This window comes from Dreissena polymorpha, chromosome 10 (assembly GCF_020536995.1).
Source record: "Dreissena polymorpha isolate Duluth1 chromosome 10, UMN_Dpol_1.0, whole genome shotgun sequence".
Classification (NCBI taxonomy): domain Eukaryota; kingdom Metazoa; phylum Mollusca; class Bivalvia; order Myida; family Dreissenidae; genus Dreissena; species Dreissena polymorpha.
The window spans coordinates 8,298,444-8,311,246 of NC_068364.1; the positions used below are offsets into that span (position 1 = coordinate 8,298,444).

The following is a 12,803-nucleotide window of genomic DNA, read 5'->3' on the forward strand; positions in this document are numbered from 1 at the left end:
CGCGTTTTAAATCCGAAACACACTTCCGAATGTAAATGTTACCGCAACGTTAAAATATTCTTGCTTCAAATTAGCAGTGCAAATTTATTTTGTGTCGAATCTTTTTCTCAATTAAAAAGAGCGTGAAAATTATGCAGCATGTACAACGTCGCGTCATTTGCATATTGACGTCGCGTGCGTGTATTGAGCGTTTTAACAAGCACACAACACGTCAGGGTATTGACGCATGTTCAGAGGCAATATTTCATCGAATCTAAAAATAGTCACTTAAAATTTATTTGATACTAAAGAAAAATGGCAAGGTTTGTGTTAAAGAAAGAATTGAGAGCTTTTATCGTAAATAGTTACCAGAAAGTGATTTATAAAAACGGGATTATAGGGTAATAAATAGAAACTTGAAAAGTAGTAAGTATACAGTAATAGAGTCGGTTGAAACAGATGTATTGGGGAATCGATCGAGTCGGGATTTTACTATCTGTGTGGGAAAGTTTTAAGGTAGCGCACCTCTAATGGGCACATATCCAAATATAATCTTATTAATTATTTTCTTAATCAGCATCATTACACTGAACTACATGCAAATTTGTAGGTAGGCTTTCCATGCTTTTTAAAAAAATATACCGATTTTTTCAAAACCACCCCCACGCTCGGCTTTTGTCCAGTTTATTTTCACCCCTGGGGTATATAAAAGTTCCATAATTGATTCAAATTTCCTAATATGGGCATGCAGTTGGTGTGTTCAGATGCTGTAAAGGTGATTAAAGTTTAAACAAGATGAAATAAGTATTTTTTTACAGACATTTATTTTTTACAAATTTTTATCTATGGAAAAGCGCTATGAAATGTAAGTGATTTCAGCCAAGTCAAAATTGGGTCGGTTAAAAACAAAGTGTCATAAAATTCAAAATAGTATCATTTAAGTCATATTTTAAACTTAGTTTTTATAGAAACACTATATACAGCAAAAATACCAAGAAATAGACAGATTTACCGTTTACTTTTTGAAATAAAAATAAAAATGCAACATGCATGGTTCGTATTTTCAACAGTAAATCACCCAATTTCGCAATAACGTTGTTTTTATTTTAATAATTGAAGAATGTGCATAAAAATTGCAACATATTTAACAATAAATATAGCTTATATGCCATATTAAATCAAATTACGTTAGAAAATAAATAAAACGTGTCGCAAAAAAGTATACGTCGTCGGCAGGATTCGAACCTGCGTGGGAATATCCCAAAAGATTTCTAGTCTATCGCCTTAACCACTAGGCTACGGCACCTAATAGTAGGCTCTTCAACCTTCGAAGAAATCGCGGGAAATCATTAGAGGTGCGCTACCTTAAAACAATTAAGCAATATAAAAAATTATATATATTTTTAAATGACTGGGCCATTTTCTTGAAAAGTCATAGCGCACCAAATGACAACTTTTGAGGCTGTTTTTCTTTGAGTTATAACGCACCACAGAACATGAATTGACACGTTAAATTAAAATAAAAAAACGTCGGGAGGGGACACCCCTCCCGAACCACCCCTATCAGCCCCGGGGCGCCTGAGATTTCAATACTGCTCCAGCAACTGGAGTTTCACTTCTTTATATTGAGATTTAGAATATATTTAAAATCTCTAGCCTTGGTTACTATGTCTTGAGATTTAGAATATATTTAAAAACTGTCGCCTGGGTTTCTATGTCTTGAGATTTAGAATATATTTAAAAACTGTCGCCTGGGTTTCTATGTCTTGAGATTTAGAATAGATTTAAAAACTGTCGCCTTGGTTACTATGTCTTGAGATTTAGAATACATTTAAAAATTGCAGCCTTGGTTACTATGTCTTGAGATTTAGAATACATTTAAAAATTGTAGCCTTGGTTACTATGTCTTGAGATTTAGAATACATTTTAAAATTGTAGCCTTGGTTACTATGTCTTGAGATTTAGAATACATTTAAAAACTGTAGCCTTGGTTACTATGTCTTGAGATTTAGAATACATTTAAAAATTGTAGCCTTGGTTACTATGTCTTGAGATTTAGAATACATTTAAAAATTGTAGCCTTGGTTACTATGTCTTGAGATTTAGAATACATTTAAACACTATAGCCTTAGTTAATTATGTCCCGAAATTTAGAATATATTAAAAAAACTGTAGCCTTTGTTACTTTGTCTTGAGATTTAGAATATATTTAAAAACTGTAGCCCTGGTTACTATGTCTTGAGAATTATAATATTAAAAAAAAACTATAGCCTTTGTTACTATGTCTTGAAATTTGTATTACAAATATGTAGCCTTGATAACTATCACTCAGTTTTTTGTGGTATTTCCGGAGCATATTTTTTCCTGCAAGTTTAACAAGAAATATCTTTAAAAAAAGATATACGGCGTTGATTGTGGTCGATGTTTATGAACGATCAAAAGTTATCTCTATGAGATAAAAAGTAGCGGATGCCTTTTTTCTGCGCAGTTCTTAGCTACATCACAAGCAAATCAATTACGGGGTGTTGCGCCAGATTTCGTGGCTTATTTTGCTTTATGTGATATTATTACTCAGATATTAATATTTACAGAATAGAAAAACACAAGAAACATGAAAATAAACGAGTGCATATAGGTCAGCCGGCAATACTCGAATCTTATTTAATTGCATAATTATAGTATAGTGAATTATTGTGCTCATGCTTAATTAACTGGTCTAAATGGATAAATATTTCTAATTAATTTTATCAAAATTGGTCCTTATCATGCAAATGTTGAAAACATATTAAAAATCGATGATTGACATACCACATCTTTATTTAGTATATTTCTGATCAAAACAGACTTCAAGTGCACAAAGTTTACGAGACGGCGTTTATATAAAGATTTCTGCAACTGACCGCAAACTAACCTTGATACCTTGCGGATTGGAATGCAATGCATTAAAGTTAGGTAACAATTCTGCTGCTGAAACAACGGCTTGTTTACGCCAACAGTACACGACCAAGGCAACAGCTGTGCCTAAAATATTGATATATCGACAAAGCGAATAAACGAACTATTTACTCCATCAGACAAAAATAGCATAGATTACAATTTTTTCCTTCAATGAAAAGATCGCAACCCCTTCTGCGAACTCCGGTGATGACCTGAATATAAACTCTGACTTTTACACACTGGCCGCGAATTGACCCGAAACCTCGCGGGTTGAAATGCAATGCATGTAAGTACTAAATATGAGAATATAGCCTTTAGTATAAACGCTTTTGCGCTGGTAATTCTCTGAAAATAAAAGGTGAACGCACAAACTGTATTTATGTCGAAAATTGATTGTAAAACTGTTCTATCTATTGAGCCTTTTAATTAGAGATAAAATTGTTTCATGCAGTAAAACAATGTTACAAAGACGCGGATATGTTTCCAATGTTTTGGTGTTATACTCAACTCAGCCAATGGAATAAATGAAGTGTATTCATTCGTACCTAGCCGCGGTACATTTTATTTGAATATTATTGGACACTTACAAAGGTCAAGTCAGGGTGAAAAGCTGGCTTAAAACAGCTTACGCCGAAAAAAAATGTTCTCTCTGTATGTATAACTTAAATGACTGTGTGAATTCTAACATAACACTTACCCATTTGCCCACCCCTAGGATTATGCTGAGAAACTCTGAACCCAATCATTATGTTATTTAAGATGGATGTCATCTTGTGAACACAATAAGTTCTAATGAGGTGTCAGTCAGTCCCATGACTATTCTGAATGTAATCAGTGGGTTAATATCCCTGCAATGTATTCTAGATAGGCAACATATGCTTTTACATATTTTTTACTTTGAGCAAAGTAGTGAACAAAGAGAATTTCATCAGAGATGTTTATTGGTTTTGGTAGGTTGGCTGACCTCAACCCATCTGGATCTGACAAATGTTAGTTTTTTTTGGTGATTATAACTCTCTTGCTGATTAAATTAAATATCTTAACCCTTTGCATGCTGGAAAATTTGTCGTCTGCTAAAATGTCGTCTGCTGAATTTCTAAAATTTGCATTTTCTTCGATTTTTTTCAAAGAATACTATCAGAATAGCAAACAGTTTGGATCCTGATGAGACGCCACGTTCTGTGGCGTCTCATCTGGATCCAAACTGTTTGCAAAGGCCTTCAAAATTCGGTTCCAGCACTGAAAGGGTTAATGGTAGTGACATTGTGACTTGGCATTTTGTGTTTTCTTGAATAATTCATCATTTTAAAGTGAAACGAGTTTAAAAGTTTTGTTATTTCAAATACAGAAAACATGAGAGCAGTACAGGGCAGACATTTTTCTGTTTGTCTGTCCATCCATAGACAGAGTCTTGTCTGTGTGTCTGTCCATCCATATACAATATCTTGTCTGTGTGTCTGTCCATCCATAGACAGAATCTTGTCTGTGTGTCTGTACATCCATAGACAGAGTCTTGTCTGTCTGAAACACTTTCCAATGTGCAACATTACAAACTTTCATGCATTGTTCGTTACCATATGAAGTTATGCATTTGCAGTTTTTATTATGCTATATTACTATTTCGTAAATATGCATCTGTTTTTCATGTTAAATTTATATAACATGATTATTATGGCAACATTCAACACATTAGGATCAGGGTGAATGACAATTTTTAATTTATTTTTTGGGGCGGGGGGGGGGGGGGGGCTGGGGGGGGGGGGCAGGAAAGTATTCTTCACACAACTTTTGTTTTTTACACTGTTTTTGGTAAATGTGTATGTTACATAAAACTAGAAACCTTATAAGCTAATGGAGCTTACCATAATTTTAAAATGCATTTATATGTAAATCAAGGAAGACAGGGTACTTTCTAATACCATATCATGTTACACATTTGCATGTGCCCAATGACCAATCTGTGTCATCAAGGTAGGATCCCTCAGTTTCATTTGCCCAGAAGAATGACTTGCACCGATGATGTGACATGAAGGCCCTGGCAACACCTGATGTAGAAAAAAGTCCAAGTAGGTTTGTTTTCCACTTTCAGTGTTTTTTTCTGCTGAACAGGTTGAGTAAAGCTGCATATATCTATATTGAAGACCTTGCTTTCTGCATTGATGTGTGTTATATGGGTACATGATACATTACAGCAGAAACCAAATTGTTGTGTTGGCCTATTTCCCAATTCAATTAATAAAATAAAATTGAATTTCGATAAACAATTACTTTGAATTAAATTTCTATTTAAAAGCAACACAATTTAACATTTTTTTAAGTGTAAGTGTCTGGACTCATATAATCCAATATACCTATTTGAATTATGTACATTACTTTGCACTGTTAATCAGACAAATCTGTAGTCAATGTCAGTTTTTTTCATCCTATAGAATAAAGAACAACAACAAAGGTGTTATATTGTAAATAACAAATACATTTTTTCTGCTGTTATGTTGTCTTGGGGAAGGGCTGGAAGGCTGTCCATTTATTTTGTCTGTCATTTTGGAATGCAATTAAGCCTAATTGGCCTCACCTGCTAATGAACTGGTAAGGTTGGAAGATTGATGAACTTTTATATTAAACCTATACATTTAATTTCAGCCTCTTTTAGTAGAATGTGTTGTATAATTGATTTCGCTTGCTCTGGGTAAATGATCCATGTTTTTTTGTTGCTAGAAAAACGAAAAAACATTTAAAGGACATGTTCACAGTTGTACAAATGACTATTAACATTTTTTCACATATTTTTATTTTCAATGTATTTAAAAGACTTAGAGTCAGAATTTTACATTAAAGGAATAGAAGGTATTGATGTTTATACTTTAAAATGTTCCTTTTACTTTATGCTGATGATATGATTATTTTCGGTAACACAGCAGAAGAAGTACAAAAAGGATTAGATTTACTTCAAGATTATTGTCAGCGCTGGAAACTTATTGTCAACACTGAAAAAACAAAAATCATGATTTTCAGAAAAGGTGGGCGACAAAGCTCTAAACATTTTTACTATAACGGTCAATGGGTTGCTATTGAAAATAAGTTTAATTATCTTGGTATCGTTTTTACACCTGGAGGTTCCTTTTCGGAAGCACAAACTATGCTTTCAGGACAAGCATTAAAAGCTATTTTCAAAATGAATAAATATTTACATAAATTTACTGACCTTTATGTGAGTCACAGATTAAATCTTTTTGATAGACTTATAATGCCAATTTTGAACTACGGCAGTGAAGTTTGGGGCTTTTCTAGTGGTAGTGAACGTGTTCTTATGCAATTTTGTAAACAAATCCTTGGTGTAAAAAGATGTATGCAAAATGATTTTGTATATGGGGAACTTGGTCGTCTTATTTTTATTTTTTTGTCAATCTGCTAGATAGGTTAACATTATTAAATATTGGATTAAGTTAATTAGAACATCAGAAAATAAGTTTACTAAAAAAGTCTACTTAATGTTAGTTAATGACTGTAATGTTCATCCTAATAAAATCAACTGGTGTTCACTACTTAAAGACTTGCTTGGTAACTTAGGATTTTACGAGGCATGGTTGTTTCAGAATGTTGGAAATGACAAGGTGTTCATCTCAAATGTTAAACAAAGATTAACTGATAATTTTATTCAAAACTGGAATGAGAGACTGGGCAACTCAAGCAGAGCCGATTTATATAAAAACTTTGCCATTTTAAAATTCCAGCCTTATCTAGATTTGTGCACAATTAAGAAATTTTGAATTTGTTTTTCTAAACTGAGATGCTCTTTGCATAGATTGCATGTAGAAAGTGGGAGATGGGCCAAACCTCCCGTTCCTATAGGGGAAAGAACATGTCATATTTGTAACACATTAGAAGATGAATTTCACTTTGTTTTAGAGTGTAGAATGTATTCAGAAATAAGATCCCAGGATACCATTTTATTACAGAAATCGACCTACCGTAATCAAATTTATTGAATTACTAACAACTGAAAATAAAACTTTGTTGCACAAATTATGCTGTCACATATATAAATCATTTATAGTAATGGCTAGTTATACATATGTACCCTGTTGATATATGTACGTGTTAAACGGACCTTTAATATTTACTGTAAAAACTGTTTTTGAATGTATTTGATCAATTGTCATTATTATCTTTTCATTGAAGGTTATCTTTCATTATCATGCCTATTGATAAATGCCCTATACGACAATATGTTTGCAATGCAGTTAACTAATTGTAATGAGTTGAATTACAGCGTACATGTAAACTTATTGTACTACAACTATCAAACATGTACAATGAATTAATTGTGTTATTTGGTTAAGTAGAAAATATTGTTTCATATTAAGACCTAGTTTATGTAAAAAAATATTAATATAAGTATTGTTGCAATTGTACGTATTATTACTTTGTATAATCATGATTATTTACTCTGCAAACACTGTACACTTAATTTGTCCACTTGGGCTTTTGGCCTTCTGGATGTTAGGTTCAAATAAACTGGAAACATATTAACCCTTACAATGCGGGAACCGAATTTTTAAGGCCTTTGCAAACAGTTTGGATCCAGATGAGACGCCACAGAACGTGGCGTCTCATCAGGATCCACACTGTTTGCTATTCTGATAGTATTCTTTGAAAAAAATCGAAAAAAATGCGAATTTTAGAAATTCAGCAGACGACATTTTAGCAGACGACAAATTTCCCAGCATGCAAAGGGTTAAAATAAAAATGTATGCATTATATTCAGACATACAAACTAACTGTCCTGACTCAAGTCAAGTAAGTTATATTTATTTATAAAGTCGGGTATTACAAACATGATAACACAAGCTCTGAAGAGCTTTTAAAGCCGACTTACACATTACATGGCATGGTAGCAAACATTATATATAACACATATAATGAAACATAGTAATAACAACCCTGTAGTTTAGAACAACAGAGAATATGAGTATGAATTAAATATTGCTTTAAAAGACTAGAGGTAACTTAAAATTACTATAAAATACTAGCATTTACATGCACTTAAAATATCAGACAAATTTAATACTACAGAGCTTAGTTATGAATAAATAAATATTGTACAAAGCATACAAACATGAAAGGTTAAAACATTAAAATGAAAAGCAGTACAAAAAGGAAAACCAAGGAACCTAAAGCACATTTAACTTAACAAGACACCACAATACATATAGGAACATATATTAAGCATATATTAAGCAAGCTAAAACATAATATAGCAGCTAAAAACAATAAACATAGAACATGAAATTCAAAAGCTATGTAATATTATTAAGAAAATCACAGCTTAAACGATGTTGTAGAATTTTAAGAGTACAGATAAAACATTAAATCTAAGAACTCTGTGATTTTTAAAACAATATACGGCTCAAATTAACATTATGGTCTTTATAAGATAGGGAACCTGTTAATTTACATTGCTTGCATACACATACACAAATATGTTAAAACATATGAGAAGCAAAACATAAGGGTAGACATAAGGTAGCAAAACAAGGAGCATAAGCACTTAAGTTTACAAAACTACAAACACATCTCTTGTTATGTCCCCGGATCGAATGATCGGGAGTATATTGTTTTTGGCCTGTCTGTCTGTCATTCTGTCACCCATAGAAGACTGCGTCCTTATTGTTATACTACCCATGGAAGAAGTTTCTCATTATTGTTATACTACCCATGGAAGAAGTTTCTCATTATTGTTATACTACCCATGGAAGAAGTTTCTCATTATTGTTATACTACCCATGGAAGATTAGTTTCTCATTATTGTTATACTACCCATGGAAGAAGTTTCTCATTATTGTTATACTACCCATGGAAGAAGTTTCTCATTATTGTTATACTACCCATGGAAGAAGTTTCTCATTATTGTTATACTACCCATGGAAGAAGTTTCTCATTATTGTTATACTACCCATGGAAGAAGTTTCTCATTATTGTTATACTACCCATAGAGGATTGCCTCCTTAGCGCTGTACTATCCATGAAAGAAGTTATACTGCCTATAGAATATTACCTCCTTATTGTTATACTACTGTTAGAAAATTGCCTTCTTATTGTAAGGTTACCCTTAGAAGAAGTGTCTCATTATTGTTATACTACTGTTAGAAGATTGCCTTTTTATTGTAAGGTTACCCTTAAAAGAAGTGTCTCATTATTGTTATAGTACCCATATAAGATTGACTCCTTATTGTTATACTACTGTTAGAAGATTGCCTTCTTATTGTAAGGTACCCTTAGAAGAAGTGTCTCATTATTGTTATAGTACCCATATAAGATTGCCTCCGTATTGTTATACTACCCATAGAAGATTGACTCTATTGTTATACTACCCGTGGAAGATCAGAGTTTTTTAGAGTGTTGTTGGTTAGGTATTTTCGAAAATCTGTTACTTGTTGTCTCTGTATTCAACATAACCTCTTATTCTTTGGCTTTTTATTTTTTTTCCAAAACTTCCTTTCAGTTTAATTACGGTTATGGTACTATCTGAACAGTTAAATGTTGTATCCACCTTTATATCTATGGGTACATCAACACATTTCCAAGATGGCAATTCAGCCATTACTTATAGTTTGTCTCAAAGCAGCTACTGTAACATTATGTTACCATTGTTACAGGACTCACAGATGTCTCTATAGAGACCATGGACAAAATGAGATGTCAGTGAGTATTGTGGAGCAACTTCCTACCAAGGAAAGCCAGAGTACAGAGTCCATGAATGAGGTAAGAATACTGTAAACGTATAGAAATTCGTCGGTATGAAATTTCGTGGTTTAATGAAAAACAACTAATTCGTTGACACGTTATTTCGTGGATTTCAAATTTTCGGGGAAGACTGACCGTCATAATAATTATACTTTTATTAAAACAACCAGAGTTATAACGAAGCATAATCTGCTAATCTGTGTTGACAGCAAGACTTGAGGTTAATGTGCACTGAAGCATGAAAGTGTTGCCGATAATTGTCGATAAGAGAGATAAAGCAGCGCACGTGTGGGTCCCAGCTCGCTAATTGCCATCGATGTTGTTTTGACAATATTTGCACTTCTCAGCGCAATCGGTCCCCTAGTAGAAACACTTGAGTTATAAGGTCCCCAACATACAGGTGTGAAAACAGTATGTCTCTTTTAAATTTAATTTGCGCATATTGACATACATTATAAATCTGCAAACTGTTAATTTTACGACGTCACGTAAAAGAAATTTGTTTTTCTTCGCATTTGGTAATGCTATTTATTATCTTTATTTACCATGATTAATAAAACGTACAAAAACGATGATGAATAAAAAAAGCAAAACTGATAGATATAGTGTAATGTGAACTACTGAAGTGAAGTGACTATTCCAAAAACAAATATCTCGGATAACTGACAACACAAGAAAATGTCGGAAATGATATTCGGAAATTTAGGATTAAAAATGTATAAATAATCGTTGGTACTTGAATACGTGGTTCAGTGGACCAACGAAATCCACGAAAATTCGTACCACATGAAATTTAATGGTTTTACAGTATACCATATACCATGTATAAGCACGTGTAATATCTGCCACAAAACAGCCAGGACAAAACTGCAACATGATACACTTTGATTTGCTCTGTAGCTTTACTGTCCTAAATAAAACTGCAACATGATACACTTTGATTTGCTCTGTAGCTTTACTGTCCTAAATAAATCTGCAACATGATACACTTTGATTTGCTCTGTAGCTTTACTGTCCTAAATAAAACTGCAACATGATATACTTTGATTTGCTCTGTAGCTTTACTGTCCTAAATAAAACTGCAACATGATACACTTTGATTTGCTCTGTAGCTTTACTGTCCTAAATAAAACTGCAACATGATACACTTTGATTTGCTCTGTAGCTTTACTGTCCTAAATAAATCTGCAACATGTTACACTTTGATTTGCTCTGTAGCTTTACTGTCCTAAATAAAACTGCAACATGATACACTTTGATTTGCTCTGTAGCTTTACTGTCCTAAATAAAACTGCAACATGATACACTTTGATTTGCTCTGTAGCTTTACTGTCCTAAATAAAACTGCAACATGATACACTTTGATTTGCTCTGTAGCTTTACTGTCCTAAATAAAACTGCAACATGATACACTTTGATTTGCTCTGTAGCTTTACTGTCCTAGATTTCCCTAGCTCTGGAAAAACCTGGCTTAATGCATGTGCTTAAGAGTGTCTTCCCATATATGCTTGTGGAGATTACACATTTTTCCTGAGCTGTATTTTCGCTAAGAAGAGAGCTTTAAATTAAAAATACCTGTGAAGCAGAATATTAGTTACACTGTTAGTAACTGACAGTGTATGGAATATACACCCTCAGTAATTTCATACCATACGAAAGCGAAGCCCATACACCTTCAGGTACTAACGGTGTAACGACTTGATCTCAACCGACCTGATTACTCGGGTAGTATGGAAGTTACTTGGGGTGTATGGAAAATACTCCATGAGCACGTGACCGCTCTAAACCAATCAGATTAGGCCATTCTTGTAGGAGGTGAGATATAGAGTCATCCCTGATTAGCCTGCGCAGTCTGCACATGCATTAAGCCCCATTTTCCCAGAGTTAGGCTCATATTCGTGAAGAGTAACTTTTTCTTGACATGATTCAAATCAATCATCAATAATTTGAACCGAAAATGATTAACCCATTTATGCCTAGCGTCTAGAAAAAAGGCCTTGGCAAACAGCGTAGACCCAGATGAGACGCCGCATGATGCGGCTTCTCATCAGGGTCTGGGCTGTTTGCTTAAAGGAATTTCTGTGAGAAATATTCTAAATATAGAAATAAATATACCAAACATCCCTAATTTTGGAAAAAAATTGATCCAATTTATAAGGATGGGAGAGTCCACTAGGCATAAATGGGTTAAGGAACGGGTAAATTGTGTCATAATTGACCACTTGTTTTCTCTGAGCAGCACCCTTGCATCCTTTGACCCAAAACATACCTTATATATTGCAACAGTACCTGCTTCCTTCTAGTAACAGCCTGTTTCCTTGGCAACTGGTTTCAGGTCTTTTTACCGGAACAACTTTGATGTTCTAATTGACAGCGCTTGATACATAGGCATACATTTTAAGTTACTCACCTATTAGTAATAACTATGCAAAAGTTAAATAATTGGATTGATGAAGTGTTAAAAATTCTCAGAGAATTTATTCCTGCTTATAATCTCATTACCTTGACTAGGTACTTCTCTTTTGATAATTATAATCTTATTTGAATTTGAATGTATCATAGTAAATCATCAAAATTGAAGTGAAGATAAATAGCAGTTTATTAAAAGATTACATTGGGATAGTGGAAATGTTGTGGCCGAGGGACCAAGAGGTCATGGGTTTAATCCCAACAGTTCTTTAGCTCTTTCAGTGCTGGAACCGAATTTTGAAGGCCTTTGCAAACAGTTTGAATCTAGATGAGACGCCACAGAACGTCGCGTCTCATCAGGATCCAAACTTTTTGCTATTCTGATAGTATTCTATGAAAAAAATCTAAGAAAATGCTAATTTTAGGAATTCTGCAGACAATATTTTAGCAGACGACAAATTTCCCAGCATGCAAAGGGTTAAATCTCATCCAAAGACACCAAGCACTGGTTCTACCCAGACTCAAATCATTTCAATGAGCCTTCAGCTTTCCATGCCATCAAACTAATATAAAATATGGTTACACTACAGTATATTTTAAAAGAACGGTTGATGCTCACAAATGCATATTTTATATAAATAAAAAGATACTTTATTTGCTTTTAAGGTACCTAATGAAATAATTTTTCTCAGTAAAGTAGTCATCATTGTGTTGTGAAGAGTAAATATATGTAT

General features: G+C 33.4%; 2 protein-coding genes across 2 annotated transcripts in view; both read left to right on the forward strand.

Moving 5' to 3' along the window:
- Positions 1-12,803, forward strand: part of LOC127847998 (heparan sulfate glucosamine 3-O-sulfotransferase 1-like) — a 210,173-nt gene that overhangs the window by 69,812 nt on the left and 127,558 nt on the right. The window lies entirely within an intron of this gene.
- LOC127847999 (heparan sulfate glucosamine 3-O-sulfotransferase 5-like) overlaps positions 1-12,803 on the forward strand; it is a 162,696-nt gene that overhangs the window by 59,090 nt on the left and 90,803 nt on the right. Inside the window, exon 3 of the mRNA XM_052380267.1 lies at positions 9,573-9,678. The gene's annotated coding sequence lies outside the window, so the exon portion shown is untranslated. The remainder of the gene's footprint in view (positions 1-9,572; positions 9,679-12,803) is intronic.